At 32.2% G+C, this 9,228-nt stretch overlaps 1 non-coding gene across 1 annotated transcript; it reads left to right on the top strand.

Moving 5' to 3' along the window:
• Positions 1 to 393: 393 nt before the first annotated feature.
• LOC121225217 (small nucleolar RNA R71) lies at positions 394 to 498 on the top strand. The gene has a single exon (XR_005923134.1). It is a non-coding gene; the product is annotated as a small nucleolar RNA R71 (small nucleolar RNA).
• The last annotated feature ends 8,730 nt before the right edge of the window (positions 499 to 9,228 follow it).

The following is a 9,228-nucleotide window of genomic DNA, read 5'->3' as shown; positions in this document are numbered from 1 at the left end:
AGTTCGAATGATCCCTCCAATTAGGGTTGTGGTATTTGAATAGGGATCTCGACCCTTATTAACTATCTAGCTTCCCTTTTTTAGCTGGTTCTCAATACATAGCTCCATTCTCGTTGGCTTGATAGGCATCTCCAAACGGTTAACCTTCTTTAGGATTCGTTGGAATTAATCATCGCCATTATTTTTGTTCAAAGCTTTTACCATTGGTGGCTTTTATTTGTACATAAATCTCTCATTGGGCCATAAATACGAATTCATGTCCATGTCGTCTATTACTTTGTAGACTCGTTCATACGTATGGAAAATGAAATATCCTCCAGCCGCTTTGCCTAGGCTAGATCTGATGTGGTTGTCAACGCTATTGTAAAATATTTCGATCTGGAACCATGCTGCAGTCCATGGTGTGGGCACTTCTTTAGCATTTCTTAAATCATTCCTACGCCTCGTATATTGATTCACCTTTATATTGTTTAAATTTGACGATTTCTTGCGTGAGCTGAATGGTTCTTCTTATCGGGAAAAATTTATAGAGAAAATTTTGTGCTAGATCCTTCTACATTGTAATGGAGCCTGGTTCTAACAATTCTAACCAATCAGTTGCGTTGTCATATAAAGTGAACGGGATTAACCAAAGATGCACAGCTTCATTGGATACCCTGTTGTACTTAAAGGTGTTGCAGAATTGAAGAAACTACTTCAAGTGCCAATTAGGGTCTTCCATCATATTTCCCTTAAATTGCAGCGTATTTTGGATCATCTAAGTTATGGCCATTTTTATTTCAAAATTATTGGCATTGATTTTTAGCCTTTCGATTTTACCGCGCACCACATCTAATGTAAGTAGGGCGTACTCGCGCAACGTCCTTTTCTCCATTAGGACTTTTTCCCGGATATTTACTTACTATTCTCATGGGTCGTTGAATAAAGGATTTTTTCGTGGTAAATTTATTATTGCGGGTGGATCGGTGTTCATCAATTGATGATTGCACCTGAGTATTTTTCTACGAATTTGGGTATGGTTTGATTGGGGTGCTAAGGCTTAGGGTCATAAACAAACTAAAAAATTAAAAAGAAATTAAATGAATAAAAATAAAAATAAATATTAAATATTAAATATTGTATCTATATGTTTTAATGTTCCTACTTATCTTATTAATTGTAAAACTATTTTCTAGATTTAATACCGAAACATCCCCTGCAACGGCATTAACAACTTGACCGCTTAGAAACACGTTATCATTTATAGTAAAATATCACACCAAATATATATAAAATTAGAACGGCGGTGTCCACAAGTATACGGGTCAAATTATAATATAGTATATGTGTACAACGGAACGCGGGAAGTATTTTGAGGATCGTAACCAAGGGAGGATAGAAAAAATCTATAAAAATCTTTTTAAAATAATAAGTCTAAAGAGTAATAATTAATTCCTATATTGCAAGAAACCATAAAATAGATTAATGAGAGAAATTAAATAACGAAAATAAATAAACAAGAAAAATAAACAAACAATGAAATCAATAAAACCAATCAGGAGGATTCATTCGTTTCGGGATTTGTAATTAACTTTGGATTAGGGTTCTAGCGTGGACTAGCTATCAATTAACTAGTTATTACCTCTTGGTCTTAAACTAATTAATCGATTGGTTGATATTTGCTTATCTCTCGACCTTACTTTGTCAACCAAGATAAACTATGATTTACTCTGTTTGACTTATCTTTCGATCTCGTTTCTTCTATGATCAATTCCTAGGGTTGTCAAGCCTAAGGTTTAAGAACGCGTATCTATACCAACTAATCCTCTTGGAAAATCCTAAATCCTCCGTTAATCACGTCCCCATCCACTTATTAATCTCCCGTAAGGGATTTAGCCACTCTTATTATTCATAATCTTAATCTCAATTGAAATAAGCATGCAATCAACACTAATAAATCGAAAGAGAAAAGATATTAGAATAATCCTGGATTGATGTCGAGTAGAGTACGGAGTAACAAATCTCTCGATAGGAATAATCGATAATCATTGTTTGAAAAGAAAAAATAAACTAAGATACTTTAATAATATATAAGAACTCTTGGATTGAAACTGATTCCAAGAGGAAAAACAGAGTTTAGAAAAGCCGAAAGAAAACTAAATCTAATCCTACTCCTAAACTTCTAAGGTTTTTGATTGCGTCTAAGATGGCTTAGTTACATCAAACCCCTAAGGTCTTATTTATAGGAGTGTTGGAAACCCAAATTAGGTCTTCGGCATGTCCTAAGTCCTTGTATAAAGTTGATTGTACAAACAAAAATAGTCTTGGTATACTTTGGCATCACGTCAACATATGTCACGCCATAGGCCCTGCATGTTGTGACATGACAATAAATTAATGCCTTGTATGATTCATTTCATGCTTTGATAGCTCGGAAAGCTTGTGCACCATTCGGCCTTTACTCATAGGTTGGGCCTTAATCTATCATCCTACACAGTCAATTGAATATATTGGTACTATCTAAGGCCCGTGTCGGCCTAATAGATCACCACACTCACAAAATGTGTTAAAAATAATTATTTTACTAATATTTAATCCTAAATATTTAATAGTGAAAATGTATTAATAAATATTAAATGGACTAAAAAATAAGTTCTTTAAATACAAAAATATACCTAATTAACTACTAGACAGTTCAATGTTTAGATTTTGTCTCCTCAACGGTAACCATAACTTTCATCATAAACCCCACATATATATATATGTATGTATATATTGAGTAGTCATTCTTTTTCGTTTACTATTTTGTTTGTTTCGGCGGGGCCATGCATTGATCATTAATCATCTTTCCTCAACAGTAATACCCATGTCATCACAAAACACGGATATATGATAGCATTAATAAAGCAAAGATCAGCATTATCAGTTTATCCTTTAGCATCTTTGCCTCTCGTAGTGTCTTAATCTCTTCAAACTCCAACTCACATCCGTTAATTTATAAACCCATGAAAACCATACGTTAAGGTTATGGTGGGGATGTCACAAAAAGCATTAATGGATTTTCTGCAATACTTAACTGTTAATATCTTGCAATTCAATATTGGTGGATTGTTGAAAACAGCACAGAGTTCCATTCATCGAAAGGGATTGCTTAGCTGTTTCTTGCAAGGCTTGAAAACCTTCAGATGAAGAAAATATAAAGCAAGGGAGTGGGCACGAGTTTCAGAAATGGAAGTTTCAAGAGAGAAATAAAAAACAAATAAAAGATGACTGAAGTACTACAACATGCTTGATTCCGTGGACAACGCTAACGCCATGTTTCATTGAGACATGAGAGAGAACTTTTTCTTTTTGTATAATATGATTCAAATTTAGTGTTTAAAATATGGTATGATGATGAGCTTGAGATAAACACAAAAGGTAGCAGAGTCCAATGTTTTTGTGAGAAAGATATAGCAAGTTGGGCAAGTCGATAGTGCAACTTGGAACTCTGCGATTCTCCTCTGAATACTGTGACCACCGTTTCGTCATGTACATACGGTTATCGTCGATTTTTTATTGTAATTTCCTCACATATACAGATACACGAGTCTATTTATTGCGTTTGGTGTGTGGTGTAGGTAAATATAGTTTATGAAACTTGAAGCTAGTTACTTCAAACTAATGGCATTATACGTGTTTACACACACACACATATATTGATATAATATACAGTTAGATTCCAGCTTAGTACGAGTGAGTTGCGGTTGGGACCTCCCATCGCACTTAGGGGACATTTGGGTAAACATGGCTGTTGCACGGTGGTGCTATTTCCACTGTTGTCATGAGCGAATCCGAAGAGGCATATAGCAACCTTGGCTTCGTCGGATACAATGGTGCAATAACATTTATAGTCCCTCTAAAAAATAATAATTTGATTTAAGCATTTTTAGCAAAAAAAAAATTATTTTAACCCAACCATTCATAGTTTTATCTCAGTCCCTAACAATTTTTTTCCAGCTAATTGAGGGTCCAACAGCAGTAGAAAAAATATCGCGTATTTCCCACAGCAGCAGCTGCTTCCTTGTATCACCTCACTTTCATTGATTTCTTTCTTTTTAATTTATTATTTATTTTAAATGATAAGTAAGTTTATATAATTCAATAATGAATAAATAACAAAAAATTCAACTTGGAATGACGATAAATATCATAATAACCACATATAATTTAATTATGTAATTACAGTAAGGTTTTAACTAATTATAGTTTAAAAAATTAGTAGTAAAAAACTATTCGATTCTATCAAAAAAAATTTTTTTTTTGAAAGTCTTATGCAAATTTTAGTAAAATATCATTAAATATTAATATCTCTTCTACCAAGTTGAATATGTCCTTTCAATTTTTTTAGACATTAGAATTAGGATGTTTTGTGTAAAGGCATGAAATCTATAATTTAAAATTTTAACCCAAAATTTTAATCACTTGCTTTTTATGTTGTCCTTTTATTATCTAAAACACGAATATTCTCTTTCATTTCAATATTATTCGTACAATTTCACTTAGAATTGATAATCCGTGTCTTTTTATCATATTCATATACTTTTTTTGTACGTATTTAAATTATTTTATTTTTATTTAATTTTTTTTATTATATAGATTTTGAAATATTCACATAAGTAGCAATGAAAACAATGGAGGTTGTATCACATCTAAAATAATTCTAGTATTTATGTTAATTAGATTACATAATCATATTCAAAATATTTTATATTAACTATCGTATGATAATAATTTATTCTATATGAATTTTAACCTGCTATATTATAAAGCCATATTATTTTCACGTTATTTATACGTATATCTTCTTTTCTTTCATATATAACATAAATTATTATATTTTAAAAAATTACTAGATCAAACCATTAGGTTTAAAGTTCAAAATGCGTTGAATCTCGAAACTTGCTAATTTGAACTCGCTTTGTAACATTTTCGCATGTTAAATACTTAAATCCTAATTATTATATACATGAGTTGACTTAAACCAACTGCTTAAATATTAAACCAGTTTCATAGGTATTTAAGTTGCTTAATTATAAAGCCTTTTTTAAAAAAAAATAATTAATACAAATAAGACAAAACAGACAATTTCTTGTCTTTGCAACTAGTTAGTCCTCATGTAATTGTAAGATAATAATTAGTTAAGCCACAAGGGCAAACTAATTGTGATTGCATTAAAGAAATTAAACTTTGGTTGCGGTTCACAAGAAAGACAATGTATCATATATTAAATGATTTATAAAAAAAATCTAAAACTTTCGGAAAAAACTATAGCACAAACATATGTTTCTTTAAAATAACAAAATATGTATATATTAAGAAATAATTGTAGTTGGCCACGTATATTTGTTAGAAAATAAGGAAATCATATATATCATAAAAGTAATTATATGTTATTATTTATTATCATAAAAGGTTAGTCCAAATTAAAAGTTATTTAATTTGGTTACGGTTTATTGTGCTTTAATTATTAAAAAAAAGTATGGATCAAATATGTGTAGATACTCTAGTAACTAATTTCTAATTGATGATAGACTGCTTAGAAATTAGGGTTAATGTACAAAAGTTATATATATTAGGGTTATGGTCCCCAAATTATATATACGTAACTTTTCTAATATCTCATCTTTAAAAAAGAGAGAGACATATTCTTTGAATTACTTATGTGCTAATTTGGAAGAAATCAATGAATTCAAGTACACTTCCACATTTAGTTTTGTTCTTGATTATTTAACATGAAAGATTTTGGTTAATTAAGTTTTATATCAGATCTTGTTTTTACAGTTCTAATAAGTGGTATTCGAGCCTCACCACGTCGAATCATTGGGAAATAATTAAGTTTCTTTACAAATAAAAGTTAAAACAAATTATCTCAATAGTTAAAATCTTTAAAAACAAAAGTTCAATCATCATCCTCAAAGTTGATCTCCTCATCCTCCTCATCCTCCTCTCCTTCCTCATCTTCACTTTCTTCTTGTTTTTCAATTTCGTGCTCATATTCTTCATAGTCAGGATGCATTGGCCCAAACATATCTGACGTATAATTAGGCATTCTAATGTTGTTTTTCTGTGCAAATTATTTAAAAAATGGGTCTGATTCTTGCATCCAGTGTATCATCCAATCCATCTTTGGATGGCTGCTCTCGCTAATTTCTTGTCGGGTTGTCGATTTTACTTTCTTTTGAAATGAGGCTAGAGTAGCCATATTCTGTTGTTGGCATTTATTCCACTCCTTTATTTGTTTTATCCGAAGCTCTATGTACTATGTATATAGTGTGTCTCTAATTATGCTTCGGGATGCCTTCATGGATTACTCAGTGGACACCATCGGAATGCCTACTCTTTTGCATAAGGTTGTCACTAAGTGGGGAAAGAATATTACTACTTTCTAGCCACTAACGTAAAATTTAATATTTTGGTATATCCGTGTTCCAATGTATATTTGTTTCTTCTAAAAAATAGCGTAAAGCAAAATAGCTCGAAAAGTATTGACATTAGAAACATTCAACGCAAGAGTAATTCGAGTGCATAGAAATTGAGTCCATATTTTTGCTACAGGAAATAATATTGCTTGATTAAACAAAGTTGTGATATCAGTACTTAGTTGACACTTCTATTCGCCCCTTCCTTCTATTAGATAGTTTATAACATTATCCACATTTATGTCTCCAAAGTAATCTAAATCAGTTTCTTCTACAAATTCTTTCTCATAAAATGGAGCGTTATAAAATTCGCAACTAATTCGAGGGGTATTTGTACTTCCTTCCCTCGCACCAGTACTGTTTCCTAAGTGGAGGCTTTAGCCCTTTTAGACTCTTGGTCCCACAAAGATGCGTGAATTTCTTGAACTACAAGGACCATAGCGAAATCTTTTGGGATTACACAGAAGCATTCCCATCTATGGTATTGAACCAAAGGCCAAATCCCCTGACAGAGAACCATTGATGGTTCAAATCCCCTCTTTTGAATAAATGTTTTTCCCTAAAGTTCTAGAAAATATTTCTCAACATTTTTATTAGGGAAATTAGAAAGGTTTGGAACCGTTGATGGTTCCATCTCATTAGTTCTCCTAACTTTCCTTGGAGGCATATTTAATGGTCTACTAGGCTAATACTAATAAACTAACAAGCAAAATTTTCATTGGAATAATAAAAAGATGAGTTAGGAACACTTAACTTTATATAACTTATTTTTTGATTCCTTGTAATGTTCGGTTGTTGTAGTTCCTTTGAATATTTCTCATTTTCTTCTGCATCAAATAATATTAGGAGAGATTTTTTAAAAGAATAGTAAGGAAAAGTAAAAAGGGTTTTAGGGTCTGTTGAAATTTAAGATTTTTTGAAAAGGTTAAGGAGTGGTTTAGAGTTTAGAGGAGGTTGATAATATGTTTTAGGGTTAAAATAAAGGCTATATTAGTGTTAAAACATGGTTTATGCCACCGAGTTAAGCGATCGAGTCGGGTCAACCTTGTAAAAAATTACAGCAAAGTCATAACATAGTGGGGTTCTATGTCGCAACACCCTTGGCAATTTACCGTTGTTGCGACATCGGGGTTTGATGTTGCAACACACTATGAAATTTTGGAATCCTTAGTAAACTATCTTCTGTGTCATGATACAAAGTTGTTGTGTCATGAGATCGAGATGAATTGATCGATTCTGGACGCGGTGTTGTGATACGAGGGTTCTATGTTTCGGCATCGACTCTGTTTTGAGCCATATTTCTACTCCCAAAATGTCTCAATTCTTACAAAGCGCAATGTTAATTAAAATTAAAGTTTAAGCTAAGTAGTTAGCTAAATATACAATAATATACATAAAATTAAAGTTTAATTAGAACTATCAAGTTTTACTACCAGATTCATCCATCAGTTCAAGTAATGTGCACAGGGATGTTTTACCTGAATTGTTTCTATTTGTATTTTTCAGTATTTGTCATGCCACTCCATTTTCTTCCACTTTTCCCGCTTTTTATACATAAGCTTCCACCCTGCAATAATCGCAGGAAACATCTTCGCTTGTTTAAAGTTATTATAGATATTTACAAGTATTTCATAACATGGCCTCCCTAAGCCTTTCCTTTCTACCTCATCTTGTTGGTGACCACACGTTTTAGTTTCACTGTTAATCTTCATTGCTAATTCATTCTTTTCTAGATTAATTGTGGATTTCAGTGTTGCTAAGAATGGTTTTCCTAACAAGATAGGTATCTCACAGTCTTCTTCAAAGTCTAATATTACAAAATCTGCTAGAACGATGAAGTTCCACACTTTGACTAACACATTTTTCAATACTCCTTTTGGATGTACTAAAGATTTTTCGGCCAAATAATGTGTTATTTGAGTGCTTTTGAGGTCCCTTAGCCTGAGTTTTTCATATATAGATAAGGGCATTAAATTTATGCTAGTTTCTAAATCACATAGGGCTTTACTAAAGTGAATATTCCCAATCTCTATAGGGATTGTAAAGCTTCCTGGCTCTTTTAGTTTTTGGGGAACTTGTTTATATTTAATCGCACTACATGAGGCACTTATGGTAACTTGCTCCCCTAGTTTAATTTTCCTATGCCTAGACATGATTTCTTTTAGGAATTTAGCGTACTTAGGGACTTTTTCAATTAAATCAATAAGAGGCAAGTTAACATTTAATGCTTTAAATAAGTTTAGAAAACTTACAAATTCATCTTCATCTCGCCTTTTTTTTTCTTCCAATCGTGAAGGGAATGGTACCTTTGTGGTTATAGGTTCCTTGATTAGTTCTTTCTCTAAGTCAGCTATCAGTTCAACTACTTCTTTTGATCCTGGTTCGTCATCAGCTTCTAGAAGCTTTTCATGAAAATCATTTATATTCCTCTTAGTTCCCTCTTGAATTAGGTTATATGGACTACTCAACACTTTACTTGATCAAGTGCAATTACTTTCATGTGCTCTTTTCCCTCTCTTTGAGGATTATCTTCAGTGTTACAAGGGATACCAATTCCAATTTGTCTCTTAATGTCTCCCATCATGCTCATCAATTGCCTCATCTGATTTTCCAGCTTAGACAATGTCTTCTTAAATTTGGTGCACTCAAATTGCACTAGATCTATGCCTGTCCTTATTGACTACATTTCCCCTACAATCGGATCCAAGCATTGACCACATACAGTATGGTTATTTGGGTTGGCCTTTTCTTGAGGCCTCTGCAAATAAGGAGGTTGGTAATTAGCATT

The sequence above is a fragment of the Gossypium hirsutum genome, chromosome A03 (assembly GCF_007990345.1).
Source record: "Gossypium hirsutum isolate 1008001.06 chromosome A03, Gossypium_hirsutum_v2.1, whole genome shotgun sequence".
In the NCBI taxonomy this organism is placed as follows: domain Eukaryota; kingdom Viridiplantae; phylum Streptophyta; class Magnoliopsida; order Malvales; family Malvaceae; genus Gossypium; species Gossypium hirsutum.
Note: the sequence above shows the minus strand (reverse complement) of the source record. Positions and strands in the feature narration are given on the sequence as shown.